A 25,947-nucleotide genomic window follows, 5' to 3' on the forward strand; every position below is an offset into this window, starting at 1 on the left:
CTACATGTGTTATAAGCCTCATAACACATTGCTATTATTTTTGCTTTAAATATTTAATTATGTTTTAAAGACTCTAAACATAAGAAAATAAACTTTTTAATATTTACCCACATTAATCCTTTCTTTATTTCTTTGTATATTTGGTATCATTTTTCTTCTGCCTAAAAGACTTCCTTTAACATTTTTTCGTAATGCAGGTCTGCAGCTGCTGATTAATTTTTTTCAGCTTTTGTATTTCTGAAAAAGTCTTTTTTTGTATTTGTGTGGTTTTTTTTTAAACACATTAAATTATTTTATTTATAGCCCCACTGTTTTAGATGTACATTTATGGACTATCCAAAAGCAGTATTTTTTTTAGCAATCCTGGAAATTTTAAATACTCTAAGCAACTCCCGAAGATCAAGTTGTCAAGTTCCTCACCGAGGACATCCTTAGGTCATTTTTGTGCTCCTAGATAGTAAGTAGTCAGCTAGCAGCAGTCTATGCTTCAAGCGTCCATCTTTCACCTGAACGAAAATTAAAACCGACAATGTGGCGGAGGCCAGACCAGGCCGCTGCCCTCCACGCGTTCAGAGACCGGGAGCCTCGGACCTGGCCTGGCCGCGGCGCCAGCCTCACTAGACTCAGGGCAGCCGCACGCTCCTGCCCTGCGCCCCAGCCTTCGGAGGCCAGGCGGCCACTGGCCCGGGACCGTCCAAAACTCCTGTGCCGAACAGGCTGAAAGAACTGTATTTGTTTTTAAAAGAGTTTCTAGATTACTAGGTTGACAGGTTTTTTCCTTCAGTGTTGTAAAGATTTTAGTCCGCTGATTTCAAGCTCCCATTGTTTCCGATGAAAATTCTGTGTAATTTTTATCTTTGTTACTCTTTATATAGTGTATCTTTTTTTTTTGTCTGCCTGATTTTAAGATTGTCTCTTTATTACTGGTTTTAAGTAATTTAATTATGATATTCTTGGCATAGTGTCCTTCATTTTTCTTTAGCTTGGGGTTTGTTGAGCTGCCTGTATCTCTGGACTTAGGTTTGCATCACTTTGGGAAATGATGCCTGTATCTCTGGACTTATGATTTGCATCATTTTGGGAAATGATGCCTGTATCTCTGGACTTATGGTTTGCATCATTTTGGGAAAGCTCTGGCCATTGTTTTTTCAAATAGTATTTCTGCCTCCCTCTACCTCTCCAGATGAATGTATTTTATTCACTCAGTTTACTGAGTCTCTATTTTTCTGTTTTTCCCCAGTCTTTTTTTGTTTCATTGTGGATACTTTCTATTGCTCTGTCTTTAAGTTCACAAATCTTTTTTTGGCAATGTCTAGTTTTTTTGTTAATTCTATCTAGTGTTTATTTTATTTCAGACATTGAAGTTTTCATTTTTAGAATTAGACTTGGGTTCTTTTTTTTTTACATTTCCATGTCTCTACTTACCATATTCAATCTATCCTCTACCTTCTTGGACATATGAAATATAGTTATACTAACTATTTTAATGTTTTTGTCTACTAATTTTATCATTTGTGTTATTTTCATATTGATATTTCCCCCCCCCCTTATGTGTCATACTTTCCTGTTTCTTTGCATGCCTGGTAATTTTTTTATTGGATGCTAGATATTATGAATTTTACTTTTTGGGTGCTGGATATTCTTGTATTCCCACCAGTATTCTTGAATTTTGTTCTGGGATGTGTTTAAATTATTTGGAAACAGTTCGATACCATTGAGGCTTGCTTTGAGTTAGGTGGAAACATCATAACCTTTAGTCTAGGGCTAACCTTCTCCCCATTACCGAGCCAATACCCTTCTGAGTCCTCTACCTGATAAAAATTATGAGGTTTTCTATTCTGGCTGATGGGAATACAAAGTACTCTTAGCCCTGTGTAAGCTCAAGTGGTCTTTTTCCTCTATTTTTTGAGTGGTCCTTTCACTAGCCTCAGTATGAATACATTGATTTGTTCCCATCTGAAGACTCAAGGGGGACCCTCTGCAGATCTTTGGACCTCTCCCCAGCCCCCACGTAGCTCTGTCCTCTGCCCTGTGAACTCTAGCTGCGTTGGGCTTCCCAGACTTGCTGCAGCTAGCTCTGTCTCCTCAGATTCTCAGAAAGACTGCCAGACTCTGCCCAGGTTCCCCACCCCACACTGTGGCCTGAAAATGCTCTCCAGGCAGTAAGCTGAGGCAATAATGGGGTCCACTTTATTTGTTTCCCATCTCCCAGGGATCCCTGTCCTGCATTGTCTGATACCCAGTGTCTAAAAACTGTTGCTGTTCCACAGTTTTTCTGTTGTTGAAGATGGGAGGGTAAATCTAGTTCTTATTACTCTGTCTTGGCAAGAAACAGAAGCTCAACTGGATTTTAAGGCCTCAAAAAGACTAACCACTCTCCTTTGAACTCAGTGGATCTCGCCTTTCTACTTCCTACAATGAGCTGTCCCAAACTTAGCCCAATACTCTAAATGACACACAGTAATTTGAGCTAAAGCCTATTTAAAAATTCTCATTGGTTCTAAAACTGTAGGTGCAGTAAATCCAGTTGGGCTTCTTAATATGCCTTTAGATTCATTCAATGTTGATTTATTGCCTACCATTTATTGCCCTGTTCTAGGTACTGGGAATACAGCAGTGAACAATTCATATGAGAACTCTTGCCCTTCTGGAACTTACATTCTAGTGAAAGATTGATAGATTTGACCGTGTAATAGCTAATGTTTATTGAGTGATTACTATGTGCTAGGGACTATATAGGTTCTTTATGCACATACATTTATACTATCCTTAAAACAACCCTGTGTGGTAGGTACCATTATTATGCTTATTTTTTACAGAAAAGGAGAGATAAATTAAATGCCCAGGGTGGCACATTTAGTAGGGGATGGAGCTGAGATTCAAATTCTATCCTTTCCAGAGTTTGGCCTAAGCGTCATGCTGTGCTGCCTCTCTGTGTAACTCTGATGGTTTCTGGGGTCACCTTACATCAGGTATGCTTTTTAGCTCAGAACCTCCATTCATACGCAGCTCTACAAATGAAGACATCTTGTCCCCAAGCCATTTAAGAGCTGCTTAGCATGTTGGGATCCAGTCTCTCCTTGCCTTTATCATCTCTACTGGCAGTCCTATCTGGTGCTGCCATGTCCATTTTGGAAATAGCCACTCCCTACCTCAGCTCACCCAAGCCCGCTGACTAAGCATTGCGCCTAAAACGAATGTCAGTTTTTGTGCAATGAATTGTAAACGGGGGCTTCTCTGTCCAACGTTTCACAAGAGGTGCAGGAAGGCTGCAGCCACAGCCTTCCACTTTAGACCATTTCCACTTTAGACCTCCATTGCCACACCTTGGCGGGGGAGGTCAGGTCAAGAGTGTTAAAAACAGGGCCGTTGGCATTCGATTCTGGACAGAAATCAATTATGGCATTAGGCTGAGCTGCTGGCCATGACTGAAGAAAGATACCATCTGAGTTATTGAAATGGCAACTTGAAAGCTGTCGGACCTGTGCTATATTATCTTTTATTTTGCTTGGTGTACCCAATTCAGACCAAGCTTCTTGGGAGATGAATCCAGTTAACACTCAGTTAAGGAGAATTCTGGAAAGTGTACTTTATGTATTACCTGCCATATGCGTGGTCCATTCTTGTCTGTTTATACTGGCTGTTTGAAAATCCTAAATATAAAGACATATAAATAATGAAATATTATTTGCTTAATTGTAAATTATATATAAATTATATAGTTATGAATCAATTAAAATACAATAATAACGAAATACTAAAGTTAGTAAAACCCTTTTGGGCACTATCATCAACATTATATGGTGACATGTTTGTCCGATGATTTATTTTATGAAACGTCAAAATAACTTGGCCTCAGGAAGTCATTCTAAATTTGTAACTTTTGTTTGAAAGTCATAATTTTGACGGCCGTATATGACTTAGAGCAGCTTCTGGCCAATAACCACAAGTCTCTCCCTTCCCAAGTTGTGGCTACTTGAGCCGAAAACTTAAAGGAAATATCAATATTTGTCCGGAGAGTAAGGGATGGTCTATTTGTTATTTGCACAGTGGGCATATTTATTTTATTTTTATGTTTTCAATCAGGAGCATGAGAACTCTGGGCTTTATTTCTCCCTGCCCTCTTTGGGCTGTTCATTTGTGTGCTTGGCAGAAAGAAGAACTTGGAGAAAGTCGCTGCCCAAATGTGTGATTTCTTGGTCTGCCACGCTGGTCACCAAGCAGGTGCTCCCGGGACACTCATGGGCCGTCCAGGTGCTTGTCGGGGGACAGGAAGGTGCGCGCTCTGTCTAGACATTGCAGCAGCATCGGTGATCCAGCAGCCTGGGCCAGTCCGGATATTTCCAGTTCTCTGTGATGGTTGGCGGCTGTTGGTGATATGTGGGGCTGACAGTGACCCCTAAAATTTGGAGACGAGGGAAACAAGGGCACAGGCAGTGCTGTGTGGCCCGTAGAGCGCAGAGGAGGATGGCCGTGGCTCTGGGGCACCTCCAGGAGCAGAGGTAGGGTTAGGCTTAGAGGCATCGTAGCCTCTTCCAGTTCTTCTTGTCTGGATCCTTTGTGCTGTAGGGACAAGAACGCTGAGTGGATACTGAAGGCCCTGGATTCTGTCCCTAGCTCGTCATGGGACAAACAGTTTCCTCATCTGTACAACGAGAGGGTGGAAGAAATGAATGATCCGTCAGGTCCCTTTGAAGACACACAGTTTATGTTCTATGATACCCACTTCTCTGTGTTTTTTCTCTCTCTTTTCTGTCACCACTTTGGGGACCAAACATCGGCGCTGTGTGTGAGTAGAAGTAGTGGGGGAAGGGTGGCAGTGGGGGGGGGGCAATTTCTCCCACTTTTGACTCACTCTTCCTCCTTTTTTCTCACTTTTTAAAAGAATTGAAGTATAGTTGGTGCTCAGTGTTGCGCTAGTTTCAGGTGTACTTCATACTGATTTGACATCTGCATACATTATGAAATGATCACCACTATAGGTCTAGGAACCATCTGTCCCCGTACAAAATTATTATACTATTATTTACCGTAGTCCTTATGCTGTATGTCATATTCCTGTGGCTTATTTATTTTATAACTGGAGGTTTGTACCTCTGAATTCCCTTTACCTATTTCACAGCCTCCCCACCCCTGCCCCCGAACCACCCGTTTGTTCTCTGTATCTATGAGTCTGGTTTCATTTTGTTTTGTTTTTCAGATTCCATACATAAGTGAAATGTGGTATTTGTCTTTCTCTGTCTGACTTACTTCCCTGAGCATAATACCCTCTAGATCCATCCATGTTGTTGCAAATGGCAAAATTTCAGTCTTGTGCGTGTGACTGAGTAATACTGCATTATGTAGATATATCACATCTTCTTTATCCATTCATCTATCATTGGACACTTAGGTTGCTTCCATATCTTGACTATTGTAAATAAGGCTGCGGTGAACATTGGGATGCGTGTATCTTTTTGAATTAGTGTATTTGTTTTCTCTGGGTAAATACCCAGAAGTGAAATTCCTGGGTCATATGGTTGTTCTATTATTAATTTTTTGGGGAACCTCCATACTGTTCTCCATAGTGGCTGCACCAGTTTACATTCCCACTGACAGTGTGCAGGGTTCCCTCTTCTCCACACCCTCACCAACACTCATTATTTGTTGTCTTTCTGATGACAGCCATTCTGACAGGTGTGAGGTAGTTCTCCCTCCTTTCTTATCCTCTCCTTTTCCTCAAGGTGAAATGCTGCAGAAATCTCAGAACTTGGAGCACCCCTTGGTAATTTAAGAAGCTCGTTATATGAATTATTGAACCAGGCGGGGCTCTTCTTCACTGACAGCTCTTAGGTAGATAACCTGTTGTGCTGTGGAGAGAAATGCCAGGTGCTTCAGGTGAACTTGGCTGGGAACGAGGTGACTCAGGGAGCAGGCTCCTGGGCAGGGAGTAGGGTGTGTGTGTGTGTGTGTGTGTGTGTGTGTGTGTGTGTGTGGCCTCATCTGAGCCCATGACACACCCAGACGGGACCTGGGCCAGCAGCCGTTAGGGTTGAGGTAAACATCTTGAGATGCTTTTGTCAACAGAGCCGTAGCCCTGTCCGCGTGTGGGCCTTGCAATAGCCCAGAGAGGGCTGGCGAACTTCCACTTGGAGGACTTAGTTTTGTCTCCAAAAGCTCAGCCTGATCCTTTCAGCTCTCCCCTACCGAAGCCTCTGTGGGAGGAAGGTAGTGCTATCCTGGCAACACCAGACTCAGGGCGGTTACGAAACCCATTCCAGGCACCGGGAGAGGGCCAGGCCCTCCTGTGTTCTCTGCGGGCTGTGGGGAGGACGGCAGGGCAAGAGGCCCAGTCCTAGGGCTGGATTCCCTCCCTGCGGGCTGGAGAGAAGGGGGAGGAGGATGCCTGCTGGCTTCTCCTGGGGAGCTTCCCGGCTGGACCACTTCCCCCAGGAACCCCCCCTGCCCCCCGCACATCAGAGCCCCTCTCTCCACATTCAGCCCTTGCCCCTCTCCTCCCTCATTCTCTTTCACTCTGGGCCATCTCATCCCCCCATGGCTCTGATGACCCCTAGCTTCCAGCCCAGGCCCCCCTGCTAAGCAGTGGACACACAGCCAGTGTCTCAAAGGTCAACATGGAGCAGAGGGGCTAAGAATGCAGGCCCTGAAAACCACACCATGTGGCTCTGATACAAGTTTTCAATCACTCCTTGCCTCAGTTTTCTCAGCTGTAAATGGGGATGATAACAGCACCTTCTCGAAGGGTCCATGTGAGGAGTAAATGAAGTAATTCATCTACAGCTCCTGGTTCAGTGCCCGGCACCTCTTATTCTGTTATTCCTCCTCTTTACGCCCCACCCCCTCAAGGGCTGTCTCCCTCGTCCTGATGGATGGCTTCCTCGTCCTGATGGATGGCTTCGGGTTACCTGAAGCATCCCAGACTTGGCCTGTCCCTCCTGCATCCAGTCACCTCCAGGCCGCAGTGACTCACTTCCTCTCCGTTCCTGCTGTCACCGCGTTGGTTTTGGACCTCTTTACATCTCTCCTTTCTCTCCCACTAGGCTGCTGGCTGGGTCCCTTACCTCCAGTCTCACTTCTTCCAGTCTAGCAGCCTCATGGTACAACCCCCAGTCACTCTCTGTCAGCTCCAAGACCAAGTCCACCCTCGAAGGTGTGCATGGCCCGGCAGCTTCTGGCCTTTGCCCACCTTCCTGGCTTCCTTTCAGCACATGCTCCTGGGTAGCAGCCGTGCCACACCCCAGCCCATGCTTCCACGTCCCTGCCTCTGTTCCTGCGGGGCCCGCTTCCTGGGACACCTACTTGTGCCCTTCCTCTTCTGCAGAATGCCTGCTTTTCCATCAAGACAGTCATATTAATAAATACATTTACAGAACCTAATATCCGACACTGTTCTAAACATGCTTTACATGGATTAATTCATTTAATCTTTTCAACAACTTCGTGAAATAAGTACCATTTCCAGAATGAGGAAACAGAGGCAGAGGGAGGTTAGTAAATTGCCCGAGCTCATAGAACTAGTAACTGGGAGAACCTGGGTGCAAAGCCACACAGCCAGCTCTGGAGCCTGTGCCTGATGGCTACACCACCTTCAAGACTCTCACGGCCCTGCCCTCCACGGCCTCTCCCAGCCCTATTTGGCAACTACTGTCACAGCATTGTCACAGCGTTGTTCGTGTTGCTTTCCCATGAGCCTCTGGAGAGCAAGGACCATGTTCTGTTCATTTCCACATCTCCATTGCCCACTGTGCTGGGCACTTGGTGGGTGCCCAGTACATATTACTAAATAAAAACCAAAGATCCGCAGGTGAAGTATCACCTGCCTTCTTGTTTTCACCAAAGTTTGGCGAAACTCGGTTTCCAAGACATATCTGGGATTTGCCTCCTCCAAGCAGCCTCGCCTACCCTCACCCTCTTCTTTTGCTTGGAATGTTCCTTTCCCCCCTCCCCCCAAGGCCCTGGTGTATGTGGTCAGCTCTTGGTGAGGTCTGCTGATGGCCCAGGAGCCACGGGGAGCCAGCGGACTTGGGAGAAACCCTGGTTCTCTTTGTTTTGGGAGAAGGAGACTTGGTGGACTTGGGTCAGATCATGCTGAGCCGGAGTGGGGGTAGAGTGAAGAAGGGGCGGAGCGGGGGCAGGAGACACACAGACCAACAGTGGGTCCCGTTAGGACATCCCTCTGCCTCCACAGCCACCTTCTCCCCAGTTCAAATGACAGAGTAACAAGGAATCCAAAGGCAGAACTAGGGGCCAGCCTGTGTCCACACGGCTGTAATCGAGGTATCTATACACAGCATAAAGGAAGTGTCTTTCTCGCAAAGTATTCATTCTGAAACCAAAACTGTGAGTCAGGGGCCAGGAAGGGCATTTTGAAGCCAATGCCAATTTCCCACAGCACCCAGAAGCTTTCTTCAATCTGAGAGCCTCTGTTTCGGGGGGGGGTGCTGACAGGATGGTGGTGGGACAGCAGGGCCCTGCCACTGAATGAGCTCCTTCTGTGTGCCAGGCACTGGGCTGGACACCCTTTACACTTAGTCCCGTGCCCTCCTCACTGAGACTCTAGGGGCTGGGTCATGCCCTGTGTGCAGAGGCAGAAACCAAGTCAGGGATTGGTTTGCCCACCCCGCAGTGTCCATCCCCTGGGACGTCTGGTGGCTCTGATGCCAGTCACTCTAGAGTTTGGACATGTCCCATCAGGTGGGATGCACACCCCAGCCTTCGTCCCCCAGCTCCTGGGAGGAAGTGAGATCAGTGAGTTTCTGCAGCGCGGGCTCTTCCTCCAGGAAGCCTCCCATCCTTAAACGTGTGTCGTTCCCAGATGCTTCCTGCAGCCCCTACCTCACGCTTCCCGTGGAAGCTGAAGCACAGAGAGGGCTTGAATGTTGTCTCAGCCACCTAGGTAGAGCCGTGTAGGTGTGGATGCATCCAAGTGGCTGTGTCCAAATGTAAAGTCGCTGGTTATTTTTTGTCACCAAGTAATATGTCCCACAGGCCTCCCTCAGTTGCCTCTCCCCCACCTCATCTGTCCTTCTCCCTGTACCTCGATCCCCACCCCCATCCCTGACTTCCTCAACGTCCCTCAACCCCTGCTTAACCCTCAGATTTCAGATGATCCAGTAGGGGTCAGGGAGAGAATAGAGCATTTGTACATTACTTTGTAGTTTTTCAAAAGCAAAAAGTTTAGTGTGTGTGCGTGTTGCTGCATTGATTTGAAGTGGCATTAAAATGTCCCCAACAATGGGACTTCCCTGGTGGTGCAGTGGTTGAGAATCCGCCTGCCAATGCAGGGGACACGGGTTCGAGCCCTGGTCCGGGAAGATCCCACATGCTGCAGAGCAACTAAGCCCATGCGCCACAACTACTGAGCCTGTGCTCTAGAGCCCACAAGCCACAGCTACTGAGCCTGCACTCTAGAGCCTGTGAGATGCAACTACTGAAGCCCACACGCCTAGAGCCGGTGCTGCACAAGAGAAGCCACCACAGTGAGAAGTCTGTACACTGCAGCAAAGAGTAGTCCCTGCTCACCACAACTAGAAAAGCCCGTGTGCAGCAATGAAGACCCAACGCAGCCAAAAAAAAAAAATGTCCCTGACAAGACTCTCTTGCAAAGTGTTGAAGCTTGGGGATTTCCCTGGGAGGTGCCCTTGCAGAGGGTGGGGCTTCCTGGTCACAGCCTCAGATCAGGCTGGCCCACAGGTTGGCTGGGAAGTCAGTGTTTTCGGCCCCTGGGCCCTGCAGGCTCCCTTGTTGACAATGGGAGGAGCACTAAGAAACCCATAAGACACAGGGACTTCCCTGGTGGTCCAGTGGTAAGGAATCCGCCTTCCAATACAGGGGACGGGTGTTCGATCCCTGGTCCGGGAACTAAGATCCCACATGCCACAGGGCAGCTAAGCCTGCGTGCCACAAACTACGGAGCCCACGTGCCCTGGATCCTGAGCGCTACAACTAGAGAGAGAAAAAACCCATGCGCCACAACTAGAGAGAAGCCCGCACGCCGTAACTAGAGAGAAGCCAGTGCACAATGAAAGATCCCACATGCCTCAATGAAGATCCCGTGTGCCACAACTAAGGCCCGACGCACCCAAAAATAAAATAAATAATAAATCTTAAAAAAAAAAAAAAGAAATCCATAGGGCACAGAGTGGGGCTCAGTGCACAGAGGGCAGGGCACAGAGTGGGGCTCAGTGCACAGAGGGCAGGCCACCCGTGGGGCCCAGGTGGGACCCTCAGTGAGTTCAGCCAATCCTGGCAGTGGCTGCGGGGCCTAGAGGGAAAGCACTTAGTGAGCCGTGCAGGCTTTGCACCCAGGCCACTGAGCTCCAGCTTTGCCACTTACTGCCGGATTGACCTTGGACAGGCTCCTCAACTACGCTGAGGCACGTGTCCTCATTCATAAAAGGGGGATGATGATACCTTTCCCTTAAGTTTGCTGTGAGGGTTAAATACCAATATGTTGCTGCAGCTGCTTTGCCCTTCAATTCTCATAATTCTATTGGCCTATGTTATCTGCACACTTACCCTCATTTCCTGGTATTTCTTTGTCCTCCTTCACCCCTGCCCTAACAGGACTGGCCTGAGAACATAGCAAAGTAATAATAGTCTTGCTTATTTCCAAAAGGACTTTCTCTAGAACCATGGTTGTTGCCTGGGGATAGGGATGGAAGAAGAGAGTGATTATAAAGGGCACAAGGGAGGACACTTTCGGGACAACGAAACATTGGCTATCTTGATTGTGGTGATGGGTTTGTAGGTGTCTGTCAAAACTGATTCATTTGTATACTTTAAATAGGTGCAGTTTATTGTACTTCACTGATAGAACAATGAATTTGGGGAGATGATTAAAAAGATCTCAAATGAGCACAAAGGATGAAAATATGCTTTAATGCTGCATTCACATTTCATTAAACTACAACAGAACATTAAAAAAAAAAAAGCTTCGTCAGGAGTCATCTCAATAGACCATCACAGTTTATCTGTGACCTGGGCCAGTATGAGCTAAACTCATAAGCATTGCAAGGACTGTGCTTATGGTCATATTCCTCATGCCTAGCCCAGAGCATTGTGCCTAGTAGGCATGCGAAAAGATTGATGATTGAGTGGTTGGTTGAATGAATGAATGGCTGTGGAAACTAAGATTCGGTTAAAAGAAGTGACTGGGCGTGGAATCAGCTCCTCTATTGATATTTCAAGACTACTTTAAAGCAGGAGAATGTTGTCAGTAGTTTCCTCCTGTGTCCCCTGCCTCCGGTCTGCCCAGGATGCCATGCAGGATCCTTGGTGATTGTCTTCCCTCCCTACCTTGTCACCTGCACCCTCCCCCAGAAAACCTGCTTTTCCTGTACACATTTCCTGGGGCCTTAGCTGCTATCTGACAACTTCATCTGCACACAGGCAGAAGGGTGACGTTGCCTCCCAGATCATGTATTTTCCATTCTGAAGGAATGTGGACCATGGATATCTTAGTATCCTCATCTGCATGGTGAGGAAGTGGGCCTGATGACCTCTGAAACCCTGCCCTTCTGTGGTGTGCTATGGTGCTATCATTCCTGGATGCCATCGTGAGGCCAAGACCACGTTTGTTTGGATTGAGTTTACATCCTGACATGGTACAAAATTCAAAAGGTACAATAGGGTAATTCTCCCACCCTTGTGGTCCTGTCTCGTGTTGCCAGGTCACAGAGGTGACCACCCCTGCCAGTTCTTTATGTGTCTTCAAGGGACATTCCAGCATATGTAAATCTAGAATGAGGCGTGAGGACATGGGCCAGATTGGGTTGACATTTGTTTGTTTCTAATGCTGAAATGCTATTATTTAGATGCCCCGTAATTCAACCCCTGACCTTTAGGCTTAAAAGTAATGCTGCAATAAATATCCTTGTACATGTATCTTTGTACACATGTGGAAGCGTAACTGTAAAAATACTAGAGGTAGAATTGCTGTTTCAAAAGATAAATATGGCATTTCACTGTGTACAGATATGACCAAATTGCCTTTCAAAGATGCTTACAACTTATACTTCCATCCACAATGCAGAGTGCTCATCTCTCCACATGCCTGCAATAATATTTACCCAAGTTTTTTTTTTTCCAGTTAATAAAATTTTATTGCGGTATAAAGTTAACGTAGAAAAGCACACAAATCATAACTGTGTAGTTAGGTTAATTTTCCCAAAATGAAACTGCCTTCTAGGTCATAAATAGAATATTAAGAGCATCCCAGAAGCCCCACTCCTGTGCTTTTTTTTTTTTTCCCACTACTGTTCTGCCCAAAGGTGATCAATATCTGACTTTTAATACCATAGGTTAGTTTTGCCCAACCTGTGTCAGTACCAAACTTTTGGAATATATGGAATTGTATAGTTGGTAATCTGTTGCTTCTGATTTTGAACACTCAGCATTTATGAAATTCATCCTTGTTCTTGCATGTAGCAGTAGTTCATTTTCATGGCTGCGTCATACTCCATATTTTAAATATACTACAACTTATTTGTCCATTCTACCAGTGACAGACATTTGGGCTATTTTTAGTCTGGGGCCATTGGAAATCATGCTGCTATGTATGTTCTTATACCTGTCTTGCAGGACAAATGATCTCATTTCTCTTGGGTATTTCTATGAGAATAGACTGGTAAGAGGGTGTGCTTATGTTCAGCTTCCCTAAGTGGTTGAACCAATTCACCAACAGCCAGCCAAGAGAGCCATGTTGGACTTCAGCTCAGCTGAGCAAAGCAGTGTGTCTCTGCAGCTTAGTAATGCTACCTGAGATTTGGGAAAGGGTTTGTAAAGGAAGACCTTTTCATTTTGTTAGCACCTAGCTTATGCCTTAAAAAATGACAGAAAGTTAAATATACTAATACATTTTTTTTTTTTTTTTTTTTTACTACACTCCAAATTATTTACTTCCACCAGTGTTGTATGAGAGTTCCAGCTGCTTCATGTCCTCTCCAGGGCTTGGTGTTGACAGCTTTTTTCAACTTTAGCTATTCTGGTGGGTGTGTAAGTGGTTTCTCACTGTGGTTTTAATTTCATTCTCCTGAGTTTGAGCTCCATTTTATATTTTCATTGGCCATAAAAATGTTTGTGAAGTGTCTATTCAAGTCTTTTGTTCATTTTTCTATTGCTTTTAAAGTTGATTTGAGGAGTTCTTTATATATCCCAGACCTGAGTTTTGGGGTCAGATGTAAATATTGCAAATATTGTCTCCCATTCTGTGGATGGCCTTTTCATGTCAAAGAAGTCTTGCCTACTTTGAGGTCATGAAGATGTTCTCCTATATTACCTTCTAGAAGCTTTATTTGTCTTCCACATTTAGATCTCTATTCCACCTGGAAATTTTAAATTTGGTGTGAAGTAAGAGTTAAGAATATAATTTTTCCCCCATATGGATATATTATTAACTTGGTACATTTGTTGAAAAGACCATCCTTTTCTCATTGCTCTGCAGTGTTACCTTTGTCATGGAGTGAGTGTCCAGACATGAGTGGGTCAATTTCTGGACTGTCTTTTCTGTTTTATTGGTCTGTTTGTCTATCCTTACATAATACCACCCTGTCATAATTTTTTTGGTTTTAAAATAAGTTTTGATATCCAGTAGTATAAGTCTTCCAACTTTGTTCTTCAGTATTGTTTTTGAATACTCTTGGTCTTAACATTTCCATATAAATTTCAGAATATGTTTCTCAGACTACAGACACACATATACACGTAAACTAAATTCTAGTATTCTGATTCGGACTGCATTTAATATATAACTAAATTTGACAAAAATTGACATCTTAAATATATTGACTTTTCCAATCCATGAACATGGGATAGCCCTTAATTTATTTTAGTATTTTATTTTTCTCAATATTTTTTGAAGTTTTATATTTAGCACTCGTACATCTTTTATATTTGTTCTTGGACATTTTATTTTTTATTGATTTAGTACATATTGTCATTTAAAAATGTAACTTTTTTTTGCTGCACTGGGTCCTTGTTGCTGCGTGTGGACTTGCTCTAGTTGTAGCAAGCGGGGACTGCTCTTTGTTGCAGTGTGCGGGCTTCTCATTGAGGTGACTTCTCATTGCAGGGCGTGGGCTCTAGGCACGCGGGCTTCAGTAGTTGCGACACGCAGGCTCAGTAGTTGTGGCGCATAGGCTTAGTTGCTCCGCAGCATGTGGGATCTTCCCGGACCAGGGATCAAACCTGTGTCCCCTGCATTGGCAGGCAGATCCTTAACCACTGCGCCACCAGGGAAGTTCCTAAAAATGTAACTTTTCAGTTAGTTGTTGATAAATAACAATAGTTGATTTTCGTATATTGTCTTTGAATTTAGTAATCTTGCTAAATTCACTAATAAACCATAATGGTTTATCTGAAGATCCATTTACATTTTAATATACACCATCATGTAGACTGTAAATAATGACAGAGTTTTGTTCTGGTTTTTCTTTCTGATCCTCATACTTTTATTTATTTTTATTGTTGATTACACTGGTTAGGTCCCCTAGTATAATGTTGAATAGAAGTGATGATAGTTGGCCTCTTTTATCTTGTTTCTCTCAGGGGGAAAGCTTTTACTATTAATTTCACCATTAAGTATAATGTTTGTAGTAAGTCTTTTAATTAAAACCCTTTATCATATTGAGGAAGTTACTCTTTATTCCTAGTATGCTGAATTCTTTTCTTTTCCTAATAATCATCTCAGATTTTATCAAATACCTTTTCTACATCTATTGAGTTTTTTCTTTATTCAGTTAAAATGTTAAGTTACATCAGTTTTTCAGTGTTAAATTAGTCTTGTGTTCCTGTAATAAACCCAGCTTGCTCACAGTGCAGTTTCCTTCCCATATATTACTGGGTTTGATTGGATAATATTTTGTTGAAGGTATTTGAATTGATGTTCATGAGAGAGAGTGGCCTTCTGTAAGTTGTCTTTTTTGTTAAATGTTTGTCAGGCTTTGGTATCAAGGGTATGTTGGCCTCAGAAATGAGTTCAAAGCATTCCCTCTATTTGCTAAATGTGTTTGAGAAAGGGTAATTTTTTTAAAAAATATATTTTTATTTGGTTGCACTCGGTCTTAGTTGCGTCAGGCAGGCTCCTTAGTTGTGGCACATGGGCTCCTTAGTTGCAGCAGGTGGGCTCCTTAGTTGTGACATGCAAACTCTTAGTTGCGGCATGCATGTGGGATCTAGTTCCCTGACCAGGGATTGAAACCTGGCCCCCTGCATTGGGAGCGTGGAGTCTTAACCACTGCACCACCCAGGGAAGTCCCGAGAAAGGTTAATTTTCCTCAGACATCTGGGAGGATTTAATGGTGAAGCCATCTGGGACTGAAGTTTTCTTAGTGGGAAAGTTTTATTTAACGATTCAGTTTCTTTAATAAGTATGGAATTATTCGTATTTTCTATCACTTCTTGTGTCAATAATTTTGACTTTTCAAGAAGTTAGTCTATTTCATCTGATTTAATGGCAAAGTTTTTTCTAATACTCCTTTGTAATCTTTTATTTTCTGCTATTAGTAATTTATACCTACTATCTCTTTTTCCTGATACATCTTGCTAGGTGTTTATAAATTTTGTTAGTCTTTTCAAAGATTAATACAACCTTAGCTTTGTTGATTTTTCTCTGTTTTACACTTGTTTTCTATTTCATTAAGTTTTTCTCTCATGTTTTTTCTTTATTTCTTTTTTCTATTAGGCTTTAGTTTGCTGTTTGTTTCCTAAATTCTTGATATAAATACTTATATCATTGGTTTTCATCCCTTTTTCTTTTCTAATATAATCTAATAATGCTATGCATTTCCCTGTAAGCATGGCTTTAACTGAATCCCAGAAGCTTTGACACATTGCTTTTATTCATACTTAAAATATGGTCTAATTTCCAATGTGATTTTTTTGACCCATGGGTAATTCAGAAATGTATTGCTTAAAATTCAACATGTGATTCTTAAACTTGCCTTCAGTTACTGATTTCTAGTTTAATTTCACTGTGGTCAGGGAATATACTCTGAGTCATTTTAACCTTTGAAATGTGTTAAGGCTTGCTTAGTACTAATACTGTGCCCTCTAGTACATGGCTAATTTTAGTAAATTAGCCATTTTAGTAATTTTAGGAAGCCTGTGTGTGCTTTAAAGAATGTCTGTTCTCTAGTTTTGGGGCACAGAGTTCTGCATATGTCAGTTAGGTCTTCTTAACTGTATATTTCAATCTTTTATACCTTTATCTACTTTATTTCTTATTGTGATATAATTCACATACCATAATATTCACCCTTTTAAAGTGTACAATTCAGTGGTTTTCAGTATATTAACAAAATTATGCAACCATTGTCACCAATTTCAGAACGTTTCATCACCCCAAAAAGAAACCTTCCCCATTTTCCCCTTCTTCCAGCCCTTGGTAACCACTAATTTACTTTCTGTATCTATGGATTTACCTCTTCTGAACATTGCATATAAGTTGAATCAGATAATATATGGCCTTTCGCGTTTGGCATCTTTCACTCAGAATGGTGTTTCCATGCTGTAGCATGTATCAGTACTTCATTACTTTATATGGCTGAATAATATTGCATTATATACATACTGTTTACGTATTCATCAGTTGATAGACGTTTGGGTTGTTTCCACTTTTTGGCTGTTAGGAATAATGCTGCTATAAACATTTGTGTATAAGTTTTTCTGTAACCATATGTTTTCAGTTTTCTGAGGTATATACCTGGGACTGTAATTGCAGAGTCACATGGTAATTCTGTGTTTAAATTTTTGAGGAGCTGCCAGATTGTTTTGTGAAGGGCTGTATCATTTTACATTTCTACCAGAAATGTATGAGGGTTGCAGTTTCTCCACAGCTTCATCAACACTTGTTATTGTCTTTTAGATTTTAGCCATCCTAGTGGTGTATGAAGTGGTATCTCATCATGGTTCTTATTTACATTTCCCTAATCACTAAAGACCTTGAGCATCTTTTTTTATATGCTTATAGGCCGTTTGTATATCTTCTTTGGAGAAATGTATACAGTCTTTGGCCCATTTTAAATTGGGTTATTTTCCTTTTAATTATTGAATTGTAAATATGCTTTATATATGCTGAAATTAGTCCCTTATCAAATATATAATTTACAAATATTTTCTCCCATTTTGTGGGTTATCTTTACTTTTTTCCTGCTTGTTCTGTTAGTCACTGAGAGAGGTGTGTTGAAATCCCCAACTATGATGATAGATTTTCTACTTTTCCTTGTAGTGGTATCAATTTCTTAGGCCTATTAGGTGCATACAAATATAGAATTATCTTTCTGTTGCATTGACACTTTTATTATTATGAAATGTCCCTCTTCATTTTAGTAATGTTTCTTCCTTAAAGTCTACCTAGCTAATACTAGTATGCTACACCAGCTTTTTTTTAGTGTTTGCCCTTTTTTTTTTGTTGTTCTTTTGTATTCTCCTATCTGTATTCTTATTTAGAAGTCATGTGTCCTGTAAGCTGCTTATATATATATTTTAAACCCAGTCTGATATTTTTAATTTAATTGAAATGTTTAACCTACTTATATTTTACATAATTACTGATATATTTAGATTTAAATCTAGCATCTTTTTAAAAAATTGGAGTATAATTGCTTTACAGTGTTGTGTCAGTTTCTGCTGTACAATGAAGTGAATCAGCTATATGTATACATATACGTATATGTATATAGGTCCCCTCCCTCTTGGACCTCCCTCCCCCCTTTCCCATCCCACCCATCTAGGTCATCACAGAGCACCAAGCTGATCTATCATCTTATTTGTTTTCTATTTGTCCCACTTATCCTATGTTCATTTTTTCTATCCTTTTTTGTCTTCTTTTAGAATAATCTCATATTTTTTAAAGATTCCATTTCCCTGCTCTTTTAGCTTGTTAATTACACATTATTTTACAATACACATCCTTGACTTATTAAAGTCTAATATAAATTAGTACATGTACTACTTCCTAGACAATGCAGAAACTAAAAGTCATTTTACTCTGTTTACCCTTTCCCACCTCTTGTACTGTTGCTTTCATATACATTAATTTCACATTTATTTAAAACCCCACAATATATTGTCATTGTTATTGTTTTAACAGTCAATATTCACTTAGATTTATTCATTTATCCTTTTCTTTGCTCTTTGTCTCTTCCTGTATTTCTTCGTTTTTACCTGGCATCATTTTTCAATTAGTTAAATTAAAAAAAATAGTTTTAGGCTTACAGAAAAATTGCAAAGATAGCACAGAGAATTACCATTTGCCCTGCACCTGCTTCCCCCTATTACTAACTTTCTTCTGCCCAGAAAGGAGATAACACTTAAGGGGCAGCACCAGTTTCCCTCTGCCCATCTTGGGTTTCATGGGGCCATCTGTGTCTGATGGCCAGCCTTTATTTACACAAAGACCTGAACAAAGATGTGAAATTACGATTTTTCTTTATCTTTGCCAGACAGCCTTCCCTGGCATTATCCTGTAAGTAGCTTTCTTGGGTGATTGGAGTGAAGATGTTATTTCCTGTTATACTGAGCAAGCAAGTGCTGACACGTCTAGAGAGGAGCGAGGTTTACTCTTGAGGATACTTGCATTGAGCTGAACCGTTTTGCTGAACCTACAGGCCTAGTTCTGTGCAGTGGGGCCACCCAGAAAAACTCTAGATACTTGAAGGTGGTCTTTTGAGCTCCCCCAAATCTCTAGGATAAACTGTCCCAATTCTCCAGTCTATTGTTGTGCTATGCTGTGAGTCCCATCACCATTTTAGTTGTCCTTCTTTGAACAAATTCCTGTTGATCTCTATCTCTATTAGAGTGTGGTGCTCAGAGAGGGACAGAATACATGGCAGTTGCTGCCTTCTCACGCTATTGTAGAACTATCAGCTCAGCAAGGTTGGTGCCTAACCCATGGGTCCTCGGTGAGTGGGGTGGTGGCATAGACCCCCCCACCCCCCACCCCTCGGCAGAGGCCACCCTGGTCAGCACAGCTGCCACTCCACATTTTAAGCTGCAGCAGGAGCAGATGCACAAGCCCTGGATTTCCCACACCGTCCCAGCCAACCTGCCCCGATCTGAGCCAGCTCTCTCGTCCAGATTTGAGTCTTTAGTTGGAGTCCTGCCTTGGCCTTTAAGCAAGGCCCCCAAACGATGTCAATGTTCATGCTCAGCTGCCCTCGCCTCCACCAGGCTAATGAGGATGAGAAAACATCACTTTGTTTCAGGCCACTGGGTCCTCCAACCGCACTGTCTTCCTTTGTTCCTGCAAGTGCTGGGCCCACCCACAGGGTTTAAAACCAAGGTCCCCACAGGCAGAAAGGGAGGGGGCCGCCCCCTGCACCCTCACACCTGCCTTAGAAAGCAACAAGCCCACCTTACGTTGAATGAGTGCATCCATACGATGGTCCCTGGGTGCTGCGGGAGATGAGGAGAGCCTAGCCACTTCCGCAGACATGGCGGAGAAGCTGTGTGCCTCCCTGCCCTGCCCCTGAGGCTACGGGAGGGGTCAGACCCCAGCCTGCTGGCTTGAACCCCTAAGAGGCCCTCGGGAGGATACACCATCTCTCCCACTCTCTTCCCCTCAGTCATCTGTGGCAGACCAAGGCCTCCAGGCCACGTGTTACCACCAGGCCCTTGTCCCCAGACCTGCTCATCCATCCTTCTCTCCATCTCCCATCCCTCTCCACCCTGAGATCCTGCCATGCACTCTCTGGAGCTCGGTCTGACGTCAGCCACCTCCTAGGTCCCCTGTCTTCTCTGAACATGTCATCACTTTCCTCTTTAACTGGAGCCTGGCTCTCGGCTGAGGGCCCCTGCCCCACCAACCCTCAGGAAGGGGCCGGATTCTCTCTCCTACAGGCAGGTGTCAGGCAGGGCCTGGAGGCAGAGGACTCCTCCTAGCTTCGCCATGCTGCTTCCAAACCCCTTCTCCTCCCTTTTCCCTCCCGCTCATAGCACTGGACTTTTGCTTAGCCTCACGGCTCTCAACCTCGGCTTCCAGTGATTTCAATTCTCAGCTGATGTCTCTCCTTCACCTTTATGCTCCGTGTCACCGTAACATCCACCTCATAGCCCTGACAGCATCCTGTCTACCCTACTTCCTCAAACTTTCCCCTCAGTGTTATTTTAGCTGCCTCTGAAATCTCAAATTTTGCTTTTATTTTTAAAAAAGAAATTTACATACAGTAAGATTCTTTTTCTGATGTGCAGTTCTGTGATTTTTGCCCATGTGTCAATTCTCACAACCACCACTACAGACAGGATATAGAACAATTCCGATATTCCAAAGATTCCCTCTGTTCTCCTTTTATATTCAAACTCCCCTAGGCCCTGGCAAGAAATGACCTGTTCTCTGTTCCTGTATTTTTTGCCTTTTCCAGAATGTCATATAAATGGAATTACATAGGATGAACCTTTTGATACTGGCTTGTTTCACTCAACACAATACCTTTGCAATTCATCCATGTTGCCGCTTGAATCAAATTTGTTAACGTTCATTGCTGAGTGGTATTCCATCATATCAGTGAAATACAGGGTTGTTTTTTTTTTAAAATCCATACCTCCACTGAAGGACATTCAGGTTGTTTCCAGTTCTTGGTGATTAGAAATAATGCTGCTATAAATATCGGTGGGCAGAATTAAAAAATGTGTGAATTAAAAAATTTCACTTTTTTAAGATAAATACCTAGAAGTAGTATTGTTGGGTCATATGTAAGTATAAATAAACGGCCATAGGGTGTCCGTGTTTCACATGTGGGGAGACAGGCAGAGAGAGGTGAGGCGGCCTGCCCTGGGCTAGTGCAGGGTTCAAGCTTAGTGGGGCCACCAACCCATTTCCCCATCTCCGGACCCAGCTCTCTCTTGCCGCCCACCTGGGTGCGGGCTGGGACGGGGGAGGGACACAGGGTGGAGGCGCTCACCTGGGGACAGGCCTGGCCGTAAGGTGGGGCCCCGGCGCATCAGGTACAGCATGCAGTGGGGCTGGTGCTCCTTGAAGGGCAGCTTCCCGGTCACCATGGTGTAGAGGTTGACACCTCTGGGGGCATGGGCTTCCCAGGGCGTGCCCCCTCCCCACCCCGCCACTCCCCTCCCCTCCCTAGGGGTCCTGGAGCCCGTGAGGTGGCGCTCACAGGCTCCACGGGTCAGCCTGCTCCCCGCTGTACTTCTCGCTCGTGAGGACCGCCAGGGCTGTGTAGGCCAGAGAGCCGCAGAGGAAAAAAAAAAAAAAGCTTCCCCTCCTCTGACAATGACTGCATGGTTCCCTCTTTCTACACCTCACTCTGACCCCTCTTTGACCTCATTAAGACCTCTAATTCACTGAACCTACCTTTTTTTTCATTGGCCATCAACCTCTTCATATTTTTTCTTTCCTTCTCACACAGTTTCATTTTCATGGTCCATCATAATAGTCATTCTCTTAGAAACATTCCTCTCTGCCGTCACAATAGAAACGTTCCCTAATATAGCTCAGCTTCAAAAAAAATTTCCCCTAAAAAATCAGTAACTTTACAGTGGAAAAACCTGACAGACACTCCCTCAGCCAAGTGATAAAGATTAACATCAACAGGGATAAGCCACATTGATAGCATGCACCCTTGATACGAGGTGATGACAGTGGCACTTTACCTCTGGTCTTCCTCCCCCAAACCCATAACCTCTGTCTAAGAAAACCATCAGAGAAATCCAAATTGAAGGATGCTGTTCTGTAAGAATATCCGACCAGCACTCCTCAAAACTGTCAAAGTCATCAACAACACAGAAGGTGCGAATAACTATTATGATGGACTATGAAAACTGTCACCGTTTAGGGAAGCCTAAGGAGACACGACAATTAGATGTAATGTGGTCTCTTGGATAGGATCCTGGAACAGAAAAAAAGATGTTAGGTAAAAACTAAAGAAGCCTGAATAAAATACAGACTCTAGATAATAAAAGCATACCAATATTGGTTCCTTGGTTGTGACATACGTACCGCAGTTAAGTTAGCAATAGAGGGAGCTCAGTGCAGGAACGCTAATATTTTTGCAACTTTTCTGTAAATCTATAATTATTCTAAAATAAAAGTTCGTTAAATGTTTTTTAAAAAAAAACTTCCCCTGACCCCTTCCTCCAGCTCTACTCCATTTCCCTGCTCCCCTTCATGGGGAGACTTTTTTTTTTTAATTTATTTTATTGAAGTATAGTTGATTTACAATGTTGTGTTAATTTCTGCTGTACAGCAAAGTGATTCAGTTATACAAATATATACATTCTTTTTCATATTCTTTTCCATTATGGTTTATTATAGGTTATTGAATATAGTTTTCTGTGCTAGACAGTAGGTCCTTGTTGCTTATCTATTTTATGTATAGTAGTGTGTATCTGTTAATCCCATACTCCTAATTTATTCCTCTCCTCCTTTCCCCTTTGGTAACCATAAATTTGTTTTCTATATCTGTGAATCTGTTTCTATTTCATAAATAAGTTCATTTATATATTTTTAAAATTCCACATATAAGTGATATCATATAATATTTGTCTTTCTCTGTCTGACTTACTTCACTTAGTATGGTAATCTCTAGGTCCATCCATGTTGCTGCAAATGGCATCATTTCATTATTTTCACAGGGAAACTTCTTGAAGAAGTTGTGTATTGCTGTGGTCTCTGTGCCTTCACCCCAGCCTGCCCATGCCTCAATCCACTCCCATCACACCCCCGTCCTTAGCTCTCCACCACCAGCTCTCTAGTCAAGGTCAATGATGATCTCCATGTTGCCAAACCCCAGAGCCATTATTTCCTCCTCACTTTACCTGGCCTTTCAGTCTAGTATGTGATCCAGTTAACTATTCCTACTTCTTTTTTTTTTTTTTTTTTTTTGTGCGGTACGCGGGCCTCTCGCTGTTGTGGCCTCTCCCGTTGCGGAGCACAGGCTCCGGACGCGCAGCTCAGCGGCCATGGCTCACGGGCCCAGCCGCTCCGCAGCATGTGGGATCTTCCCGGACCGGGGCACGAACCCGCGTCCCCTGCAGGCGGACTCTCAACCACTGCGCCACCAGGGAAGCCCAACTATTCCTACTTCTTAAAACATCCTCCTCTCTTGGCTTCTGGGATACTGAAATCCTGGGGTTTTTTTCCTACCTGTTGCTGTTCCCACCAGCCTCTTTGCTGGCTCCTCCTCTCTCTGACTTCTACCAGCGCTGCCATGGCCCAGGGCTCTATCTTAGGGCTCTACTGTTTGCCTGTGCTCTTACCTCCTAGGTATAGTTCATCCAATCTCAGGGATTTAAGTACAGTTTACCTACGGTCAATCCCCAAGTTAGTATCTCCAGCCTCGACCCTATGAGGTAGGCACTCTTATCATGGTCCTTTCACAGGAAAGCAGACACGGGCTATCAGACATGAAGGGGCTTCCCCCAGGTTACACAGCTAGAAGCAGCAGAGCCAGGATTTGAACCCTGGTCTGTCTGACTCCAGGCCTGTGCTGTGAGTGGCCAGGCTGCCCTGCCGCCCTCTCCTTCCATCCCAGCTCCTGACCCCGCCTGATCCCCAGGGTCTTCTGCACGTGCTGCTCATTCTGGCCTCATGCCTTTGTCCCCCTCGTCCATCCACATCTAGAATAACCCTCCCCCACACCGCCTCCCTCTGCATCCTCTTCCATCGCATGGCTGGTTGGGAGGATTTTCCACCCCTGAGGCCCAGGTTGATCTGTCCTGGCCTCCTCTGAACTTCCCCAGGACCTGGGGTCCACCCTAAAGCAACTGAGGGCTCATTTGTATCTATAAGGTTCCCGCTTCCTGAACCCAAGATGGGGGTCCTTGGCCCAAGTACAAGTGCACCTGGGTGACATTGAAACACGGTATCTGTGACTGGGACTGCCTGGGAAAATGTGGGCTGTGGGCCTCCAACACTGTACACCAGCTTGTACGGGCGTCTGAGTTATCCAGGGTGGTTTTTATTTGAGAAGTACTTCAAAACCCTTTTCTCCTGGGGCCTGGGAGGCCAAGGAAGAGTCAGTCTAGAAGTGAAGGGGTTGGTGTAGTTTTCACCGAGGTCACAGAGAGGCCAAGCAGTTCCCACGGGGGCCACTGATCAAAGGAATATTTTGAAGAAATGGGGTGACGCTGTGATCATGATCATTTTAGAAGAACTGAAAGTGCCCTGAGGGAAGAGACAAGGCCCAGGCCTGTGAGGTGGTGGTGGGAAGGGCCGTGTGTGGGAAGGGCCTGTGCACTGGCTGAGAAATCAAGACCTGATGTCATGGGCCAAGGACGTGGCCCCTTTCACTTATGGTGAGTTCGGCCTCAGTCCCCGTGATGCTGGCCTGGGTTTTGCTCCCAGCCCTGCCACTTTGTCTCCCTGGGCGTCAGTATTCTCATCTCTGGAATTAAGAGGTTGAAAAAATAAATGACGGGGTTGGGCTACGTCATTTCCGGGTCCTTTTCGGCATCTTGAGTCCATCTGGGAAAATACATCCAGTACTGTCTTATTGCGGACACTCCTGACTTGAGAGAAGAGCCCAGCTAACCTGGTCACTCTTATGCAGGCCTCCCGATAAAAGTTTTTTCACGTAGAGCAGAGGATGCGCAGGGGCCAGGAGAGCAGGGCTGTAGGTGGTTGAATCTTGTATGTTATGAAGGAAATGGTTCTGCATCGTATCTCCAGAAAAACCCACAGTTCACCCCCCTGCCCAATTTGAAATGTTCATCAGAGCCCATGCTTCAGGAGCGGGGAAATCTTGCCCTGCATGGATCAGAGGGAACTCCACCAGGTGGGGCTGTCTCCTTTCTCAGCTCTGGGTCTGAGTGTCCCCACCCCCCGCAAAAGACAGACTTCTCATCGGGAGTCTGCCAAGCAAAGCAAGCTCTGGGAAGGTGCCACGTCCCACCAAGGTTTGCCCACCTGGAGGAGAACGTATCCAGAGTCAGGAGGAACCCCAATGGCTGATCTATTGCTAATTCTACACTGGCCGCTGCCCCTGCACACCTGGCCACGCAGGCACATACCTACTCCTAAGCCACCTGCGTTTTATAAAAATTATTTTTGTAATTGAAGTATAGTTGATTTACACTGTTGTTAGTTCCAGGTGTACGGCAGAGTGGCCACCTGCATTTTGGAAAGTGAAATCTGAAATGAGGAGCTTTTGAATCAGTCTTCACTCGATTGCTAGAGACAAAACATAAAGGAAGCAGGGTGACTTGGGTGGGGCCCATGTCTTGTGCTTGAGTGCTTTGGAGGGGCTGAGTTCCTCTAATCCATCAGGGACAGTGGCCTCAGTGTCCCCCCCCCCACCCCACCCCAGCTTGCTGCACTTAGAAGCAAGAGGAGCTTGGAGCTGCCCTGTACCCCCAAGGGCTGGAGGACACAATCCCAGCCTTCAGGTGGTTGTGCAATGGCCTCGCCTTAAGGACACCTCTTAAATTGTTGGGGGGTCAGGATAGCACCCACCCAGGTCTGAGTCCTGAGCTTGCCAATGCTTTCAGGCAACTCTGCTCCTGAAGGACGAGCTAAAATATGTCATTCATGGAAGAGCTTCAGAAAAAGAAGAGATGATGTTTTCAGGAAGTCCAAGATGGCGGGCGGGCAGAGCCCAGAAAATCCAATCTGAAGATCCAGGCAGTTGGGAAGAGAAGAGATGAGTAAGCACAGAACCAGAGGGAGGTCTACAGGTTCACGTAGTAACGACAGGAATGGTCTATTTGGAAATGAAAACAGCCCTGCCATGAACTCTACCTCCCAGCAGGCACGGTCAGCGTGAGAGGAGAAAGCACAGCCCACACTATGTTTACATTTCGTTCTTCTGTTAGCAGGGTGTGACTGGCCTGAGCCACTTAATATGGCCCTCAGTTTCATCTGTGAAATGGGCGCTCATGGATCGCTCAGCCCGAGGATCGAGTGAGCTAACAAGGTAAGTGTGAAGCCACACCACGTGGACTGAACTCTTAGGGGAACTATAAGTGTGTGACCCGGGAACGCTGATTCTAGGACTG

At 44.4% G+C, this 25,947-nt stretch overlaps 2 long non-coding RNA genes across 2 annotated transcripts in view; one reads left to right on the plus strand and one right to left on the minus strand.

Annotated features, from left to right (window-relative positions):
• The window catches only part of LOC113623761 (uncharacterized), a 136,619-nt gene that overhangs the window by 109,482 nt on the left and 1,190 nt on the right, over positions 1–25,947 (plus strand). Inside the window, exon 3 of the long non-coding RNA XR_003434050.1 lies at positions 25,765–25,865. This is a non-coding gene — a long non-coding RNA (uncharacterized LOC113623761). The remainder of the gene's footprint in view (positions 1–25,764; positions 25,866–25,947) is intronic.
• On the minus strand, positions 4,131–8,064 carry LOC113623762 (uncharacterized). Its single transcript, XR_003434052.1, has 2 exons — positions 6,733–8,064; positions 4,131–4,645 (listed from the first exon to the last, which is right to left on the minus strand). It is a non-coding gene; the product is annotated as an uncharacterized LOC113623762 (long non-coding RNA).

The sequence above is a fragment of the Aethalodelphis obliquidens genome, unplaced genomic scaffold (genome assembly GCF_003676395.1).
Source record: "Aethalodelphis obliquidens isolate GAN/ISIS:26980383/991018 unplaced genomic scaffold, ASM367639v1 scaffold12, whole genome shotgun sequence".
Taxonomy (NCBI): Eukaryota; Metazoa; Chordata; class Mammalia; order Artiodactyla; family Delphinidae; genus Aethalodelphis; species Aethalodelphis obliquidens.